Below are 20,130 nucleotides of genomic sequence, written 5' to 3'. Positions count from 1 at the left end.
TGGGCGCGGCCATTTTGCCGCCGGATGGGCTGCCTGGGAGAGCCCAAAGGCAGCCCAAATCCTACTAATTAAGCCCAATTAACGGCTCTTATCGGGTCCCCGCTTCCGCCCAGCCACCATTTTAGGTATTGTAACCTGGTGGCTGGGTGTGTAGTTCTGTAGCTTGTCCCACCCGCCCACCCTTAAGTGAGGGTTTTGGGGGGGGGTGGAGTTTGGCGGCGGTTAATATCGGGCAGGTGGCATTTGTTTGGGACAGGTGCGCAGGGGAAAAATTTTGCTGTATGGTTGTGTCGCTTGGAGCAGGTGCAGGCGGAGTTTGGGTTGATGTTGGCCAAGTTTGGCTGGAGTTCGGGTCTTTATATTGATGTTTGGGGATTTGTGGAGCGGGAGCGGGGAAAGGGAAAACAGTTGTGGAGTTACATTAGAGGGGTTAGTTACAGTTGCAATAAGGCAGATAGGTCTGCAGGTTTTACAAGGTTTGGAGTTAAGATGTAGGGGAGAAAATGATACATGACGATGTTATGGAATTTGTATATCTGGATATGCAGGGTGGGGGGATTGTATCATGTGGGGATCGTAGGGGTGGAGGGAGACACAAACCTAAGGGGTCAGGTAACTAGATGTCTAGAGAGGTTTAGTTTTGTGAGGCGGTTGCCAGGGGTTAATACATGTGATGTGCACCTGTTTCAAATAAAGCGGCCTTTTACACACAAAATGGTAGTCGGTCTTGATTGCCCCCTTCATCCCTCCCAAAGCGTCTATCTTGCTATTGATGGATTTCATCCCTGTGCGCAGCTCGAGGAGTATCATCCTGTTGTCGTCTTCTGCATCATCACGCGTAGTCGACGCGCCTCGGGAGTCGCTCTGCTCGCCCGAGCCCTCCACTGCGCGCGTCTGCCGCTTGTTCTCGAAGGTCAACTTCGCTTGCTTAGGCTCCGATTTACCCATGGTGGCACACCACATGGATAAGCAGGCCGATTGCACCAGTAGGCAGTCAGATAGCATGCAGTATGATAGGCCTGCCCAAACAAATCTCAGTCTCTTGCAGCACCTCCGCTCGCCCTGCAGGGTGCTTCTGCCACACAGCACTACGCAGAATGCAGGGAAGGCCGGTGCTCCTGGTAAAATGCCTGCGTGTCGTGACTCAGCATTGTACCGCTTCTCGCTGCAAGCTCACCACATAGCACATCTGGGGCAGACACTTGCAGCCCAACACAGGCCCTGCCGCCGTCCACGGCCGCTTCAGGGCTCCCCCGCAGCACCCCACCAGCTCGTGGCCGAAGTCGGTCCGAGAACGGATCAAGGCAGCCGACGGGAAGCGCCCCTCCAGCCCTGCGAATAGCCCAGCACCCGGTCTGGCACAGTGAGCAGCGCCGCCCTGACCTCAGCCCCCGAGGCCCCGCCGCACAAGTCCTGCAGGGCACTGCCACTTAGATGGGCGGAGCACCCCACCAGTCTCGCGCCGCCCGGCCCAGTGAGCCCGGCCACACCAGCGCCCCACTCACCTTGCCAGCACCTCCAGCGAAGTGTACCGCTCTGCGTCTTCACCCCTGCAGCTTCAGAGCCATAGAGTTGGGCAGCCTTCCCTTCTGCCTCCTCCTGAGTGCAGCGACGGGCCGGCGATCACTCGTCAGGTAGCGGAGTTCGGGGACCACCAGTAGAGTAATCTGCTGCCCTCCATCAGGCAAGGCCAACCACGCCGACCAGTCCACCTCGCCTCCTCGCGCCACAACTCAGCCGCGGAGAACCAGCCTCCGGTCAGACTCCGTTATTGAGAGTGCTCAACGCACCAAGATGTCGGCCACACAAAGCAACTGCTCCGAAAACACAGCCAGCCAGGGAGCGCTCAGAGCTCCCAGCACAGCGCAGCCATTTTGTTGAGCGCGCCGCGATCCACTGGTCCTCAAAGTTCGGGGTGAAAGCGTGGGGCTCAAATCATCTATGTCGCCTCATAACATGCCGCTGCCTCCACGAAGGCCTCAGATGGGTTTATTTTATGTGCCCTGCGGAATAAAGGATGGTAATCGTCCGGTATAGGGTTCCGGCGCGCGGAGCTCCCTCACCAGGCAGCTATTCCGCTACGCGCCGTAGCCACGCCCCCCTTGCTTGTTCTACCTTACATGCTGGTTCCCTGCTTCCCATTTTTGCTGTGCCACCAGAAACTGCTCCTACGATTCCCATCAAACCTTCCGTATCCTCTCAAACACCACCATGCCACGAAGACCCCTAGACTCCTGCTGTCTTAGACTCTCCTGTCCTACCTGCCTTGCCCAGCCCATGAGTCTGCCCAATCCTCATCGTAATCACCTCCTGTCCCTTCTCCCAAGGCATGCCACATGTCTTCTCTGCTTAACTGCTTACCACCTTCCTGATGCCAACCGTTCACGCCATGCCAGCACATTCCTCTTGCGCTGATGTCCTGACCTACCCAGGTGAACCTCCCAACTGTTAGAGAACTCACCAGTCACATCTCCCTCTTCTGGAGGATGGCCACGGCTGACCCGAGCTTGCACCAGGGCAGTATCCAACCCCCTCTCCTCCTGAAGAGCATCATCTGACCATCATTATCATCTAACCTAGACAGGTGCCCATCTGTAGTCAAAGCATCCTGTGTCCCCTTGACGCACCACCCAACACGTCCCTTATTGGGCACTGACAGCTTCATTTGGATTACCACCACTGATCTGGGAGCAGCACTGTGCTCTACCACCCATACAGACTTATTAACCCACTGCTCCTCACCTGCGGCCTTTATAGGGCCCCCTGCACCACCTATAGCCCCATACACCTCTTCTTTCTGACAGAGACTTTTTTTGATCTCTAAGTTAATGTTCAGGGACCCAAGAACACCCCTTATGGGGGTTGAGCCCACAACAGGGCTCCATCTCCTTACCGCAGAACTCCTAGCCTTGGTAAAGTCTCTGGGGAACCTTGCTTGGTCCACTGGAGGCCTGCCTAATGTTGTCCCACATAGGCTGCCACAGCTGCTTGCACCATCCCTAACCCCTTTAGCTCCACTTGCCAATGACTGTCCTGAAGAAGTTGTGCAGCAAAGTCCCCAGCTCCCTGCCCCTGCTCGACTCCAGCACTGGCCAAAGGGATTTACATCCTTTAGAGAGTCCTTACCAACAGTGCTCGTACCTCTCACTACCACCAGGGAGCAAAACCATGATGGATTGAACGTCTGTCCAGACTCTCTCACTGGTGCACCCATCTCTTTTGGCTCCCCAGACCCTACAGTCCCAAGGGGGGTAGCCATTGCTGGCCTCACCCAGCCTTACTGTGTGATGTCACTGCAGGAATGCCACAGCGTGATCTGCACCAGTGCTGGCAAGGGCAGCTCATTCCTTTTCTTCCAACTGAGCTCTGACACCTCTAGAACTACTTATCCAGTCCCTCTGGGACACCAGAGGTGGGCACCTGAGCAGACCTTTCCACTATGGCTCCATGTCCATTGCGCTTCTCCCACACCAAGGGGTTGTGCCACACAGGGCCAGCGCTAGGCATGGGCAGTGTGGGCAGCTGACCAGGGCCTCACACTCAGCCCACCAGCATGGTGCCATGCACCAGTGGTGTGTCCTGTTGTTTCCCTGCCGATCCATTTGAAAGAAAGGTGTCTCCTTGCAATTAGGGTCCATGGGAAGGCCTTCCCCCGGGCTCTCAGCGATGGCGTTGGGAGGTCTAGGGGAGGGCGACACTTCCTCTTGTCCCAATTGCAAGGCGACCACCATTCAGAGACACTGCGGGATTCCCATTGTTTAGCATTTTAGCGCCCCCACAGTTGTAACTTTCAGCCCACAATAAATTCCTAAAGGACCAATAAGAGCTGTAAAAAAGGTGCTTGTAGGAGGCTGGCAGGAGGAGCTGATGCCCAGTAGGAGTTGGCACAAAGCAGCTTCCTGAGCTGTATCATATATGTAAATTAGAGGGGGTTCACACATTCCCTATTGACTTGGGGCCCCAAAACTCCCAGAACGGCCCTGGTGCCACAAGCTAAAGTCACAGCCAAAACCCCTGCGGAATTAGTGTGACGGGGATGGCTATGGGCTACTTGACCACCCCATGATCGATCTATGCCCAGGATGATGCCACACCGCTTCCAAAAGTGCGAAAGCATGATCATTTTTGAGTTTTGTCGGGGTGTTAGTAGCCATCTAATCACCCAAAGTGCCGACAATTCACTCCAACCTGGCATAAATATCAGTGTTACTCCCAAAATATTAAAGTTCTAGCCCCTGTATCCAAATTAGGCTTTACGATAACTGCATCACAAATTTGGGAGCTCAAGGGATTCGCTTCCACTTGGCAGAGGCAACAGCAGAAACAGTGCTTGCAGCCATTTAACCTTACACAACACCACATAATCCCCCGAGCATGGAGTGCGCTGGGCGGCTCACTCTTGGGGCCAACATTGCTACCCCAGGGTCCAGCTGTCTCCAGATACATCTTATCAACATAGCTGTAACTATCCAGGGGAAAACTGAGGAAAAAATATAGCAGAATTGCTCCATCCCCAAGCAAACCTAATTCAATTAGGGAAAAACTGCATTAAATCTTTACAATTATAAAGATATGCACTGTGCCCCTGTCTTGCTTGCGCCTATCAGATAATACAGAATCTTCCACATGGTAGCCCAAACCCACAAGGCAAAGACATAACAAAAAACAAACAACACCTTTTGAAAAGGGGTTTATTTTACAAAATGCAAGGACTCTCACTCTCTTAAAGTAAGGCTTGGGTTTTTTTTTTACACAATGCTCTCTAACAGAAAGGCTTTCTCAGATGCAAAATGCACAAGATTCAAATACACAAAGAGATATAAATGTTTATATGCAAGCAATATTAACACACTTGGTAAATATAATGCATGAATAATACTGATGAATAAACAAGTAGCAAATAATATGAAATAAGACTTAAGCAAACATACTGGACGTCCTGCAAGGGATCAGAAAGATTTAAATCTATATATATATATATATATATATATATATATATATATATATATATATATATATATATATATATATATACATATAAATCAAATTATTACTTCGGCGGTGCACCTTGATTCACTTACACATCACAAAGAAAATACATCAAATGATCAAAGTCACTGGCAAAACATCACAATGGCAGTAACCAAAACTCAATAGTTCACCTGGTGCAAACACTGTATCTCACCCACTCCTGAAGTTAAACAGCCGTGGTTGAGAGCCTCAGCAACCAGGGTCCCACACTCCGAGGTAGACACGTCTGTCCCCACTCAGATTCCAGACTCCGTGTTTCTGAGTCATCAACTCTCAGCTTTAAACACACTAGAAGGTTCGGGAAAGACCCCCCTCCCCCGCACCAGATGAATCTTACCAGAACTGGCAAGTTTCCAAGCAAGCACTCCCATGGCAGGAAGGAGATCTCATGTCCCCGTCTCCAAATCTCACATGTTACAGCCTCTACCTTGACGAAGCGCACAAAGCCTTTTAGAGTACATTAAACAAAAAACAATCCTTGAACGTGAATAACCCAAACAATTTGTAAGCACTGCTGTGCACGCAGAAAAGCTGAAGCTAGGCAAAGTCAGGAAACAAGATGACATGAGGCCATGTCAAAGCCAATAGTAAGAACTTCATAATTCTCATCAATGTACAACACAATGCACAATTGTGCACAACTGGTTATTGATTCACACAATTCATCTCTCAATGTACAACCGGTCATCTCTAAAGTGGTCCGTTGTTCCAACCTGGAACAAAGGAGCACTTTAGAGATGACCAAAGTTTTTTTGACATAACTTATATCCCTGATGAAGGCTAGAGCATAGCCGAAATGCATTGGATATGAAAATGTTTTGGATGCACGGTTGGTGCCCATAACTTTGCTTTGAAAATGCAAAAAATATAGGGGCATATTACCAACAGCTAGCGATAATTTTTGTCTCTAACTTGTTTAGAGACAAAAATTATCGCCGCAAATCGGCGATTTTTATCGTAGATAAACCTTGCTATTAGCAAGGTTTATCGCAAATGCGATAAAAAACGGCCGCAATGCATGAATATCGCTGAAAAGTCAGCGATATTCATGCATTATCGAGCATTATCGAGCAAATGCTCTTAGCTATGTTATCCACCTCCCATTGGATAACATGGCTAGCTTTTGGAGATATTTGCGCTTAGCGCGAATATCTCCAAAAGTTGGTAATAGGAGATAGCGATTTTAGGGACTGTTTCCAGTCGCTAACATCTTGGCACGCCCACTTTGCATGTCATTAGTGATAAATATCACTGACATGCAAAGCGGGGCCCAAGATGGTCGCTATCTCCTATTAGCTGTCACTAACTGGTGTTAGCGACAGCTTGGTAATAGGGAGATAATTTTATCTCCGCTTTCTTGGCTTTTAAAGCCAAAAAAGCGGAGATAAACCCCCTTGATAATATGCCCCATAATTCACGAAGTTACACTGAACAAACATTGATGAATAAAAAGTTTTGAAACTTTGAACACATTGAACTTTATTGTTTTGAATTTTACAACCCTGTGTGGGACTGTGCTGTGACTAGGGGACGTCACACAATCAAGGCCACGCAATACTTGGCAATGTAATAGCCACACATTGCTTCAGAGCAGTTTGTATTAAATTATATATACTCATCGATGAGCAGTGCATTGCATCGCATGTTGTTACAGCAAATGGGTTGGAGTTTAGACTCCACAGAGGGGTTGTAACAAGGATATTCAAATACAAAACCAAAGGTCCTCTTGTTCTAACCTCTGATTCATCCTGTAGTCTTAAAAGACTAGAAATGGGTCTATGGGGACAGTTTTTAATTAGGAAGAACATAATTAAGTTCAACAGAACTCACAATTATGCTTTCACTTTAAATTCCTATCCAAGGTTGGAACGCATAGGTATCTCTCTAGTACCTCTACTGCTCACAAACGTTGTATGGATGGCTGACATGTGTGCTGTGCTGTTTGACAGTCCTTCATGAATAGCTGGTATGAGAAACACCTGTGATCCTCCTGGAGGTTGACCTTTACTAGTGGTAGGTGCAAAAAGTGTCACTGCAGTAGCTTGTGAGGCTGACTCAAACAAGTCAATGGCCGAAGGAGGTAGGTCACAGTTTCAATATTTAATTTTCCCACAGTGGGCTCAGTGCTAAGAAATTAAACACATGCAAAAGGATCAATTGATGGACAGAATGCTGAACAATGCCATACATTCACCCCAGTACAGAGATCTGGGCCGAAATCCATCGTTTTTTGCTCACCATGGCATTACAATTTAGACCCCGCCATATGCAAATCAGACTTGACCCTGCACCCAATGGGAACAGTCCAGCATGAACTGCCAGGCCAGGTCCTCCCTGGTCCGGTGCCACTGGAATCAAGCTATCCTGGCTGATGAGGGGTGAAACCCCTAAACCAGTCCTAGGATGCTTGCTTCCGATCCAGGGAGGACCTGGCTTGGCAGTTCGGGCTGGACAGAAACTTGATTCCCAGTCCTGAGGCGGAAGCTGGGATCTGGCGGTACGCTACAGTTGATTTTAAAAATTGTGTGTTTATTAGCATTGTTATTTGTTTTTAAACATTCAAAGCCTCTTTTTGGGAGGAAATTCCATTTGCCCACATACCACTCAGCCGACTGAAGCCTGCAGCGGTAATTGTTTGTTTAGCGGCCGCCATCGCCGGCGTGCTCGCTAACCACGCCCCCTTGAGGCCACGCCCCCTTGTGGCCACGCCCCCGCCCTGTTAAAAGGCGCTGAAACACGAGCGACCTCAGAAACTTGATTCCCAGTCCTGTTCCCAGTCCTGAGGCGGAAGCCGGGATCTGGCAGTGCCCTACAATTGATTTTAACCCCTTAAGTGCTGCGCCGGTGCATTGGCCGACGGCAGCACTACCTCCCCAGTGCTGCGCATGACCATTGGACGTCCATTCAGCACTAGTTCCAATGGACAGCGCAGCACTGGGGAGGGATGTTTACTAGCATCTATGAGGTTAAAAATGGTGTGTTTATTAGCATTGTTATTTGTTTTTAAACATTCAAAGCCTACCTGACCTCTTTTTGGGAGGAAATTCCATTTGCCCACATACCACTCAGCCGACTGAACGCTGCAGCGGTAATTGTTTGTTTAGCGGCCGCCATCGCCGGCGAGCTCGCTAACCACGCCCCTTGAGGCCACGCCCCCTTGAGGCCACGCCCCGCCCTGTTAAAAGGCGCTGAAACACGAGCGACCTCAGAAACTTGATTCCCAGTCCTGAGGCGGAAGCCGGTATCTGGCGGTACGCTACAATTGATTTAAAAAATTGTGTGTTTATTAGCATTGTTATTTGTTTTTAAACATTCAAAGCCTACCTGACCTCTTTTTGGGGGGAAATTCCATTTGCCCACATACAACTCAGCCGACTGAACGCTGCAGCGGTAATTGTTTGTTTAGCGTCCGCCATCGCCGGCGTGCTCGCTAACCACGCCCCCTTGAAGCCATGCCCCCTTGAGGCTACACCCCCCGCCCTGTTAAAAGGTGCTGAAACACGAGCGACCTCAGAAACTTGATTCCCATTCCTGAGGCGGAAGCCGGGATCTGGCGGTACGCTACAATTGATTTTAAAAATTGTATGTTTATTAGCATTGTTATTTGTTTTTAAACATTCAAAGCCTACCTGACCTCTTTTTGGGAGAAAATTCCATTTGCCCACATACCACTCAGCCGACTGAACGCTGCAGCGGTAATTGTTTGTTTAGCGGCCGCCATCGCCGGCGTGCTCGCTAACCACGCCCCCTTGAGGCCACACCCCCCCTTTCTTCTCTTATCATGGGCCTAGGCAGGAAGCGCAGCGGGAGCACCGTTTGCGCGCCGAAGGCGCGCCTAAGGCAAGCCTGTCTGTGCCCGTCCACGCCCCGGCAGTGCCCAGGGCCAGGAACCCTGCTGATCCAACACTGCATGGGACTATTCCCCCCATCACTTACAACTCAGACGAACTGAGAGCTTTAAATCACAACCTCTTATGTTATGGCGCCCACTGGAATGTCTCAGACTCCATCTCACGAGCCTGTTCTAACTGCTTCTTCAAATTTAGTCCTCTCAATCCCTCCTTCCCCGAGCTTACCACAGAGGATGACCCACCTATTCAGGCTGCCCTTATCAATGCACGTTCCCTATCAAAACACTCAGAGGAAGTATATGAATTCATCATTGATAAGAACCTTGACATCCTATTCATTACGGAGACATGGCTGAATGAGAGCTGCACCCCAGTAGTTGAGCTGGCTGTCCCCAGAGGGTTTAAGATCACCAGACAGGACCGCAATAAAGGCAGGGGAGGAGGCCTGGCCGTGATCTATAAGGAGAAATGGACTCTGAGGTTAGAATGCACAGGAACGTTTGAGGATGGAGAAGCTATGGAATTCTCCCTAGCATTATCCCCGCAATTCACTCTGGGGGGACTATTGATCTATCGCCCTCCGGGTCCTCTAGGCAATTTTATTAAATCCCTGGAGGAGATCGCCATCCAACGTGCACTCAGATTCCCACACTTCCTAATGTTGGGAGATTTTAATCTTCATATGGACACGAGCTCTGCTCCCGGAGTTAAAGAGCTGAAAGAAATCTGCAGTTTGGCTCAGATGGCTCATCAGGTGCAATCTGTCACTCATGAAGGGGGGCATTGTTTAGATCTGGTATATTCCAACTTTAACATTTTTACCGATCCACCATACCCATTTCATGGTCAGACCACTTTCCGGTTCACTTCTCCTGGTTCATTAACAAAACCCGTGTGTTACCCACACTTAAGACTGAGGAACGTCCTAGAAGAATTAATATTCCGGATCTAGTGGAGGCCCTCACCCACTCTACCCCAATGAAAGCTCAAAACTTGAATGAAGCTGTAGACAACTTCTCATCCTGGATAGACTCCTCCATTAAGTCACAACCAAAAAGCAAAGGTAAAAACAACCATAGGATCACCCCCACTTCCCCCTGGAATACTGAACAACTAAAAACTTTAAAAACAGGATGTAAGGCGCTAGAGCGAGTATGGAGAAAGAACTATTGTCCCACTGCTAAAACTGAACTTCGTGCAGCCCAAAAAAGTTACTACGCAGCGATTAAAACAGCGAATGGGGAATTCTACGCGTCTAGAATTCAAAAAGCCAAAAACAACAGTCGAGAAATCTCCATAGTTAAAAGCTTTACTGCCCCGGTAGCAGAGAAGACGGCAATTCCGCCTTCCACAGACAGGTGCGAACAACTATCCACTTTCTTCATCGAGAAAATTCAAAAAATTCAAGACAGTCTGAATAACCCTGACCAGCCACTTGCCCCGCAATCGGATCTAGACTTAAATTGCCAACCTCTTCCACCTTCACCTCCCCTAAAATCAAGGGTTAAAGCAGAAATGACCAAATTCACTCAGGTTGAAAGTATAGATGTTATGGCCACATTAAAAACTCTGAAGTCAGGGTCACCTATAGATCCTTGCCCTGCAAGGGTCCTGAATGGAATAGCTGAAGTAATTACCCCCATGGTCACCGCCCTGGTTAATGAATCCCTAACTTCAGGATCTGTGCCCACCAAGTGGAAACAAGCCAAACTTCTCCCTCTGATAAAAAAACCCTCCGCAGATCCATCGATCACCTCTAATTACAGGCCCATATCACTCCTACCAGCCTTTGCCAAAGTTTGCGAAAAGGCGGCATTCGGGCAACTTGAGAGATTCGTGGAATCCTCTGAAGCTCTTCATCCGGCCCAATCAGGGTTCCGCACCTCTTTCAGTACTGAAACTGCATTGGTGGAAATGGCTGAGGCCATTAGGGAATGCCTTGACGGAGGCGGCAGAGCGGCCCTTATTCTTTTGGACCTCTCTGCCGTGTTCGACACGGTGCCCCACCTCCAGCTCTTATCTATGCTGGAGGACATTGGCATCTCGGGCACAGTTTTAGATTGGATCAGGTCTTTCCTATCTGACCGTACCCAACAGATTTGGTTACCCCCATATCACTCCTCTAATAGAAGGGTAGAAACTGGAGTACCCCAGGGGTCGACCTTAAGTCCCCTTTTATTTAATATTTATTTAACTCCTCTGATCCGGCTGGCAGAGAGCTGGGGTGCCAAGATAATGGCCTACGCCGACGACACCCAGCTTCTCTTCACCTGGAAAAAGGAGAACTTGTGCACCTCTGGAGTACGCCAATGCCTATCCTCTGTATTTGCCTGGCTAGCTAAATCATGCTTCAAATGCAACGAGGAAAAAACAGAAATTCTGCTCTACGGCCAATTCCCCATTGACTTTAAGGAGTCTATTTGGCCCTGTGAATCAACATGCCCAACAGGAGAGAGTGGGATTGTCAAGAACCTGGGTATTTGGTTCGGAGCCGACTTATGTTTCCGCGACCAGATCTCGCGCTTGGCGGGGACGTGTTTTGGAACCCTGACCACTCTTCGCAAATTCTTTCCCCTCCTTCCACAAACGGCCAAAGAAACGGTAGCCAGAGCTCTGGTAGTCTCCCGTCTGGACTACTCAAACGCCCTTTATATAGGGGCCCCTGACTATATGATCAGAAAGTTACAGGTAGTCCAGAATGCTACGGTGAGACTCATTTTTAACATCCCTAGGAGACTCAGCGTTCGCAAACAGTTGAAGGAGCTTCACTGGCTTCCTGTGGCACAAAGAGTGCACTTTAAAACTTTGGTCATCGTCTATAAAGCCCTCAATGGACCGTGCCCTTCCTATCTAGCCAAAAGATTCACACTCTACCTCCCAACCCGTCAGTTGCGATCTACCTCCAAAAAGCAGGTGGTTGTCCCCAGATTCAGAAGAGTCCGCCTGGGGGGACAATCTCTAACGGTAAAGGGAGCTCAAATGTGGAACGCCCTGCCAGACGCTCTTAGACATGCTCCCAATCTGACCAATTTAAAAAACTGCTTAAAACTCACCTCTTTCAAGTTCATGAATAGCATACTCCTTTTTCCATTCTGATCCAGTTTCTTTCCCGCGCCAGGACAGTCTTGACTATCTGAGCGCATTATAAATCCACATATAACATAACATAACTGTCCCCATGAGGCACAGGGTCAAGACCGGGGTGGCCTTGCGAGCTTAAGAATGATGCATTTAACCCAGATCTTTTGATTGAGGTAAATATTTTGATTTGTTCTGCATTCCGTTCATCAATTGTTTGTCTTTTGCAAGAATTTGAACACAACAACCTAATCGATTACCTCTCAAAGGTGCCTGAAACACAATTTTTGCTGTGTTGTACAATAATCGATTTCATGTTAACCTTTGGATGCATGCCATGCTTCTTGAGTGAAAAATAATCATGATCTGAAGAAGGAGCGATGAAAAACAAGGCAACTAATAATGGAGAGACATTGCATTCATTGAATATGGAAGAAACGCGGTGCATACAGTGAGCGGGATAAATTATGAAGATGCACTGTGCAGATTGTAAATGGGTTGAGTTAGGGAGGTACTCTGTAGGGTGAATAAGAACTAATGTAAACTAAACCAGTTAAAAGGTAGACTAGAGAGGGCAAGTGGGGACAGTGGTGGCTTCTCCACTATGGCAAAGGAGCATCACCCCATTGCATTTGAGAGGTGCAATGCACGAAACATAAAATGATAATAACTTTGTGTTATTATCATTTTATTCTTCGTGCTGCTTTGCGGATGAGCAGCTCTCTGAGCAGAGCAGCGGAGGAGTGGTTTGCCCACGTCTAAGTGCGCAATGACTGTTCACCAGTCATGCACACTTTCCCTGCTCTCCATGCAGGCTGCATTACAGCATGCATGGAGAACATGCCACCCCTACAGCCCCTGGCTGAACACTGTGCCACGGTGCTCAGACCAATCACAATGCTGTATTGCAGCGTTGTGATTGGTCAGTGGGGCCTGGCTGTTTCCTGATCCAAGGCGAGGAGAGCAGGAGCAGTGCGGGACCGGTGGCAAGGTAAGTTTTTTTCTTGTATTGCGCACCCCAAACCCACCCTCTGCCCGCAGGAGTCCCCCACAAAATTCCCCTCCCCCGCCACCCCCTTCTTCTTCCCCACCCTGCCAACCCCGCTCCCCTGACCACCACCCGCGAGCCATGCCAGCTGCCACTGGTGGAGAAGAAGTGATGGGCAGGTAGTTCATAGAGGAGCACTGAGCAAATTTGGAATTGTGCAAATGGATGTGGGGACAGTAGGAATAAGTGGTGGAGAATCACTGCATAGACCATGAGGTGCGTAAAAGAAATTTAAGGCAGATGGTACAACATCCATTCTCAGAAGGGTCTGATACATTGGTCCAAGGTACCACTTATGAAACAAATACTTCTATGCTTCATTGCTTCTCTTCATTTGTGCATACTTGGCAGTAATAGAATTGAATTTCATTGTGGCTTATATGTAAATGTAAATGTATATGAGCTTATATAGCGCACAGCTACCCGCAGTGGGTGTCCCGGCGCTTGCTTAGGGAACCCGTCCTGGTATTCCCCTGTGAGATAACCCCGGCAGGGTATCCACAAGTTGAAAGCCAGGCATCCCACCGTGAGGGGCCGTTGTGGAGATTTAGGGCCAGATGTAGGTGTCCAAATACCGGTCGGAAACGGCCGAAAATACCGATTTTCGGCCGTTTGCGAACGGTATTTGGACATTGGTATGTAGGGGATAGAAAAACTTACAGATTCGGTAATTTTACCGAATCGGTAAAATTACAGAATCGGTAAATTTACCGAATCTGTAATTTGATATGTAGGTAGCACTGTTGACAGTGCTACAGGCCTTCAGAATTCGGTATTTTACCACCCAATACAATTGGGTGGTAAAATACCGAATTCAGGTGTACATGAACATCTGTGCATGTACACCTGTGCCATGTGACACACAGACATGCCCTTAGGGCATGTATGTGTGCCACATGGCACACATGCCTGTACTTGGGGTGCTAGAGGGTGTCAAAGTGACACCCCCTGCACCCTTGCAGGATTCGGTATTTACTGATTCGGTAAATACCGAATCGGTATTGCCCATTGATTCCTATGGGCTTCAAGGCCCATAGGAATCAATGGGCAACACCGATTCGGTAATTGCTGAATCGGTAAATAACGAATCCTACCGATTCGGTACAAATTACCGAATTTTTACCTACATCTTATTTACCGATTCATAAATACCGAATCGGTAAAATTCGGTATTTATGAATCGGTAAATAAGATTTACCTACATCTGGCCCTTAGCAAGCTATTGCCCAGAGTCGCAGAGTGTTAGCCTGTGAGTCGGGAAGGCACCAGAGCAAGAATTATCGAGTCCGTGGAATTTTTAGCCCAAGACCCGCCGAGGCGGGGAATTGAACCCTGGTCAAGGGCCGATCTCAGCTACCGGGTCTGCCGCCTCTAACCCCTGAGCCACACTTCTCCACTATATGGTTTGGTGTCATCCATGCTTGTCTACTTATTAGAAAAGCATCAACTTTTTTCTGCAGTAATGCAGCCAGGAATTTGCAAGGTATTTAATGGGACAATAACAGCCCTTCTGTCAGTAGTGCTATACCTTAAAAGGGATAGTAATGCTGTGCAGCAAGGAGCTACGAAAGTAACTAATTAAATTAATCTGCTGCACACTTCTAGCAGAGGGATTATCAAAAAATCTTTAAATTTATAAATATAAATTAGGACTAAACAATGAGGGCAAAAGACTTGGGTGCATTTTTCCGAGGGCATTGTGCCACACGAACGCCACTTTTAACAACGTTGCTGTGGCGCATTGTCCTGCTCCATATTTACAAAGTGGTGTTATGCCCCTCTTTGTGTTTTAACGCCGCTTTGTGTAAATATGGTACCCTTTCACACAAATATCTAGGTGAAAGAGGCATACAATGGGTGTTGCTGTGGATTGTAACTGGAATCCATGTCCATGGTAGGGGCCTCTCCTCGGTCAGATGGCTCCTGTACTGTGAGGATAGCCAAAACTTCTTCCCAGAGTTTAATCCATATCCATTGTGGTACTCACACAAATCCTGCTGGGGCTTGGCACCCTTTCAAAATAAACTACGTCTGGATACCTTTTGCTGTGCAAATACCGCAGTTCCTATATTGTGGCATTTTCCTCAGCCGGGTAGATGCAGCGGTGAGGCCTCATATATGTATGGTCTGTGCCCACTTGGTGCTATGCTGATACCCATTTTTTGCTGCCCCAAACTTCTATTCTTGAAGCGCCCTGTAGAAGGTGTGATCTTATATCTTGGGTCTTTCACCGAAACCCAAGTCAACGCATTATTTGAACAAGACTTGATAACAAATATGTTTAACAAAAAAAGAAAACATTTGAAAGAAACAACAACATTAATCGTTGACACCAACATAGCAATGCATACGAATCAGTGTGTACAAACACTATGTTGGCAATCTGGATATTTAGGATTATTTGTTAGTCTTCTGTATTTGGTGAGTCGGTTTGTTATGTTTGGGGTTTGTTCATATGTTTGAGTGAGAGCGTGAGTGCAAGAGCTCGGATTGAATGAATTTTCAGCTGTGTGGAGCTGATGATGTATAACAACGTTGAAGTTTGTTTTTGATTCATAGGGGTACCTATCACTATATCTTTTTCTGTATATGAATTTAATTGACTATTTATGATACACTGAAATACACTGATATATATTCTTTTTGTATGATGGAAATGTACAATAAATTGATGTTATGTTATATTATATCTGCTTATAAAGCGCGCTGCTACCCGAAGATGTCCTGGCGCTATGCACTGTTTCTCTGAGAGCATCCACAATCTTGCAAGCGGGCCTATGGATAAACTGGAAATAACCATGTTTGCAGGTCCTTTCTGAAAGATAGAAATTCAGACCTTAGATAGAGCGGAAGCTCATTCCAGGCCGAAATGGCTCTGAAAACAAAGCTCTTCCCCACAAAGTTTGCCTTTTTTGTCTTTGGGACGGCCGCCCTCTTTGCAACCATTGAACAAAGTGACCTTCCTGGAACATACCAGTGGATGCGTTTTGTGAGATCTTCCGGGCCAATCCCCCTCAAGGCTTTAAACACAATACAGAGGGCTTTAAATTGGGCCCGTTGTTTAACCGGAAGCCAATGAAGTTGGTGTAGCCCATTTCTAACCGACACAAACCTCGGGGTGCCTGTGAACAGTCTGGCCGCCGCATTCTGTACCATCTGTAATCTGTTAAGAAGTTTCTTGGAGATGGTCAGATACAAGCTGTTACAATAATCCAGGCGCGAGAGGACGAGAACCGATATTACTGTTCTAAAGGTTTCATCGGTGAGGAGGGGTTTTATTTTCTTTAGAGTTCTCAAGATAAAAAAGCTGGTAGATACCACACTACCAGCCTGATCACCAAAAGAGAGGGTGTTATCCACAATCCTTCCCAGGTTTTTGACCTTCCTTACCAGTGGTGGCGGGGGCCTATATTGCTGGCCACAACGCTGGGAACTAGAGGTTGGGAGCGTTCCCAAATATGATAACCTCTGTTTTGCCTGCATTCATTTTCAGGAAATTCTCTGCCATCCAGCTGGTTATTGCCACCATGCAGTCGTGACAGCTAGGGGCCTTTTCGGCTTCTTTGCCTCTCTGCAATGATAACACTATTTGAGTGTCGTCAGCATATGAGGTTAACAATAGCCCAAATTATCTTATGATGGAAGCCAGAGGTCTCACATACACATTAAAGAGTGTTGGGCTAAATGAAGAGCCTTGGGGCACCGGCAGGGAAGGGAGAATGGTTTAGATCTTACTCCCCAAAACTCTACAGATTGAACTCTGTTGGCCAGGAAAGATCTTAATAAGTTCCAGGCTTTAACCCTGACCCCCACCTTCGATAGACGATCCATCAGAACCTCATGATGGACCGTATCAAAGGTGGCCGACAGGTCAAGCATGATCAGAATAGCTGAGCCTCCCTGATCCACCGCCTCCCGTACCTCCTCCATAGCTTTAATCAGGGCTGACTCCGTACTGTGACCAGAACGGAGCCCGTATTGGGAGGGATCCATTATGTTGTTGTTCTCCAAGAACAAGCTTAGTTGCATGTTCATGGCCTTCTCTAAAAGCGTGGCCGGTAATGGGAGGCGGGAGATGGGTCTGTAGTTATTGGGATCACTGCGATCTAAATTGTTTTTTTTTTATGAGTGGCAGAATTGAGGCAGTTTTCCAGGCGACCGGATAATGCCCTGCCTCCAAAATCTGGTTGATTAAGGAGGTAAGGATGTTAGAGATAATGGTTGGTGAAAGTTTCATTATTGCAGCCGGACATGGGTCGTTAGGGGAGCCAGATCTATTGCCAATCAATAAGATGTTAACCGCTTTATTCTCCAATGGTGTGAATTTATTGAGCGTAAGGGGGTGCTGTGTTTCTATGGCCCTAAAAGCCTCAATGCTAGTCTCATCTTGAATGTGGCAAAAAGAGGCAAAGATACTTTCCACTTTGTTTAGAAAAAAGGAAGCTAGGGACTCACAGAATTCTGGACTACACTGCTTGGTAGGCTCGGGGGGGTAGTAAGATTAGACACTGTTCTAAACAGTTCCTTTACTGAAGATTTTGCACCAGCAATCTGTTGTGAGAAATATTTTTTTTTGCTTCCTGAATTGTTTTTTTATAGTCAATAAGCCTATTTTTGTAGGTAGTTTTATTGGTCTGGCTTTATCCGTTTCTCCAGAGACGCTCCAGCCGCTTCCACTCTGATTTCAGATCCTGTAGCTTCTGAGAGAACCAAGGGCCTGTAGGGGATCCACGCCTGGGAAGGCCCCATTTGACAGGTGCTAATCTCTGACATGTGGAGTCAATCCACCCCTCGAACACCCTGGTGACTTCCTCAATATTGGTGGAAAGGATAGGAATCGTGTCTGTCAGGGTTTAATCCAAGCTGGAACTGTTAATATTTTTCCAGGCTTGTGTATCGTGTGATAATATATGTTTTGAAAATAAGAACGTTGGCATTTATTATTTGTGTATGTTAGCGTCCTTAACTGCACACTATTGTTGGCTCCTTCTGGATTAGGTATTATATATCCCCCTTTTTTATGGTTGAGATTTTCCACCATTTGTTAAAAAAATAGTTTCAGGCAGTTGGGTTTGTTCTGTTGATTTTGATGTTCCACCACAGCACCCATTGCTTTTTGACGCTGCCCCAAATTTACAAGGACTTTACAATCATTCCCTGCAACCAAGGCACCTTTGCACAATGATGCAAGGTTTCCTGCGTTGAACCTAGGCAGCTAATTTTAGCACCAGTGCTAGGGAAGACACAGGGTTGCGCTGTATTGTTGTAAATACTACTCATCCCTGCATTTTGGAAATGTCGGAGCACAGTGCTGGCAAATTTTGTGCAACTCTGTACTCCAACATTTTCTTGTACATATGCCCCTTAGATCATTGTCAATCCCCCTTTTAAAAAATATGTAAATGTCTTCATACTTCCTACCATGAAATAAAAGAATACATCTATAACTCAGTCAAGGTACTTTAATAAAAAGATCCTAAAACAATTAAAAAACAACGATATTCTCAATGCCGTTAGTGACACGCTTCCACAGAACTGATATCAACCAACAATCATGGAGAACTTCTACATCTACCAATAAACCCCTCAAACCCCTCTACAAGGTGAAGGACGCATCCTAGAGACCACTAGAGTAGCAAAGATGTCACTGGCCCGGTGCACACTAGGAAAATGTCCCCTTTGACTGCTGTTGGGCTAGAAAAATATAGAAAGTATCAGCGGTCAAGGGGCACTCGGGGATCTGGGCCCAGGTGCCACTGCGCCTGCTGCACCGATGGTAGCTACGCTCCTGTAAGGGCTGTAGTCTGGCCTGCAGACAGCACATCTTGAAAAGAGCAATTGCAGCTCATTGTTTCAGATTACTGGCTGCAGTTCATGATTTAACTCGCAGAAATCCTAAATTATGTGTGCAATTTAAAAAGTCATTTGAGAAAAAATACGGTGCCCGGCTCTGTGCTGGTATGAACTACCGCTGTCAGAAAGAGGTACGGTTTCTGCTGTAGAGAGAGCACTGAACTACTCTACTTGCCTTCATTTGTACCTTCCTACCGAGCTGTATACTATGGCTTTACTCAACCACTGACAGTACTCTCCGTGCTTCTCACACACCTACCAGGATCCCCATTTACAGTTGTGGGTGTTACTACCGAACCTTCTTTCAGCTGAATTCCGGCTCAATTCTATCATTGTGTATGCTCTATGTTGTACTAAAACAGTTCTATATTTTTAGCAAAAACACTAATGCAATCGGCACCATATCATAATGGGCAGTGATGGAGTACTGCAGAGCCGAGCACCTGTGTTATGCTCCTGTTGTGCATAATGTAAATTTATTGTACTCCAGATTTCTCTGAGTTGGTGCTTTATTTTCAGACAGTACAGCTCAGAAGCAGAAAGATGCAGACCTTTCTCACTATTCCTGAGGTGTTCTATTTGAAACTAAAGCAAGAACTCGGAGAAATATCTGTGAGTCAGAAATATCAGGTTAAAGCAATTCACTTAATGCACTGCAGGTGCGTAAAACAGATTATTGGTTCTTTGATATATAAGGTAATGGGGCCTTAGAGTGTTAGAAATGTTCACTATGCCATGCCTTGATGTTTATTTGGAATCTTGTTGTTGTCGGGGTTTTACCCGAGTACCACCTGAGGGTTTGAAGGAAAGGATCATTCAGCTAATTCACTAGGGCCACTTAGGGTAAACTATGACAAAACAAGGGTGAGGGAGAATTTTTGATGGCCGTGAATGGACGATCAAATCACTTCCTGGGTAGTGAATTGTGAGGTCGGTAAGGGGAGCGAAAAACACGCTGAAGACCAGTATTCACGCAGCTCAAATGCACATTGAGGACCCTGGCACCTCATGGGGTACTGTGTCCTTAGATTGTATCAGGTCAGTGCAAATACTGGAAGACAGGATGAAGAATGTTTTGATTTAGATGGATTTTCATTCAAAGTGGTTGATTGTAAAATGCATGCCTTAAGTGACCACTAGAAAAATGGTGAAGATTTTGAAAGGTGTGTTTTTGGAGGAAGGACTGCCTCGTGTCCTTGTGACAGATAACGGAACACAACAAATCTCACATGCGATGAAATCTTTTCGGGAATGTGTGGTATTACTCAC

This window comes from Lissotriton vulgaris, chromosome 6 (assembly GCF_964263255.1).
Source record: "Lissotriton vulgaris chromosome 6, aLisVul1.2, whole genome shotgun sequence".
Lineage (NCBI taxonomy): Eukaryota > Metazoa > Chordata > Amphibia > Caudata > Salamandridae > Lissotriton > Lissotriton vulgaris.
This window is presented reverse-complemented; position numbering follows the sequence as displayed.